We start from the raw sequence: 1,057 nt of genomic DNA on the forward strand, positions 1-1,057 counted from the left end.
TTTATGTAAGTGAGGATAGCAAAATAAAGTAAACTGTGACAAATCATACCCAAAAATTATTCATACAGTGGACTACCAGTAAAATTTATACAAATTTGGGTCCAAAAATTATTCAGACCGAGTCTGGGAAAAAAACTGAAGTTGAGGATTGCATGAAGCTGGTTGAGAACATGCCCAGGAGACTACAGACTGTCATTAAGGCTAAAGGTTGCCCGACAAAGTATTGATAGTTGTGTAAATACTGTCATACTAACAGCTGTCTGAATTATTTTGGTTGATTGTAATCTATTACATACCTTTCTATCAAAATTATCTAACATTATCAAGATTAATTTGTTCTGACACAGTGTAACTCTGAGTTCTTGTCATATTTTATTACCATTTTCTAAACTATAGCGAATATAATGTGAGAAATGTTGAAAGTGTCTGAATAAATTTTGGTTTGACTGTATCTATTTGATAAATGAAGTTAACCAACTAACATTATACATACCCTTTTGGTTTCTGTACCCAATAGTTAAAAAATGTACAAATGCAATAAAATATCGGAATCGGTACTCGGTATCGGCAAGTACCAAAAATAAAAGTATCGGTATCGGGCGAGTACTGGAAAAAGTGGTATCGGTGCATCCCTAATCTTTACCCCTTTGCAAAAAACATTTTTTCAGTGGTATGAAAGACATTTGAATGGAAGACCATTCCATTTCTAAATTGTAACACATATTAATATATACTGTATAAATTGTCAGTTACTACAGAATCTCATTTGTGAGATGTAAAGTTGGAATTCTGAGAGATAAGGACACAATTGAGAGAAATAAAATTGTCTAATGAGCCAAACCTGACTTTTCAAGTTGAATATATTTTTCTGTTGTCTAAAACACATTTTATAGAGAAAATAATAATAATAATAATAATAAAATATTTTTTTCTATAAGTGATTCTTAAAATATAGCCCATTTTGTCCCAAAAAGCCTGACCGTTTGGATGGTTATGTAAATATATATGATTATTATTGTAATTATGGCAACTGTTAATCATTGGTGATCTGCTGAAC

At 30.9% G+C, this 1,057-nt stretch overlaps 1 pseudogene; it reads right to left on the reverse strand.

Moving 5' to 3' along the window:
• Nucleotides 1–1,057, reverse strand: part of LOC107666952 (alpha-tectorin-like) — a 33,330-nt pseudogene that overhangs the window by 16,311 nt on the left and 15,962 nt on the right.

This window comes from Sinocyclocheilus anshuiensis, unplaced genomic scaffold, assembly GCF_001515605.1.
Source record: "Sinocyclocheilus anshuiensis isolate Anshui unplaced genomic scaffold, SAMN03320099.WGS_v1.1 scaffold1500, whole genome shotgun sequence".
Classification (NCBI taxonomy): Eukaryota; Metazoa; Chordata; class Actinopteri; order Cypriniformes; family Cyprinidae; genus Sinocyclocheilus; species Sinocyclocheilus anshuiensis.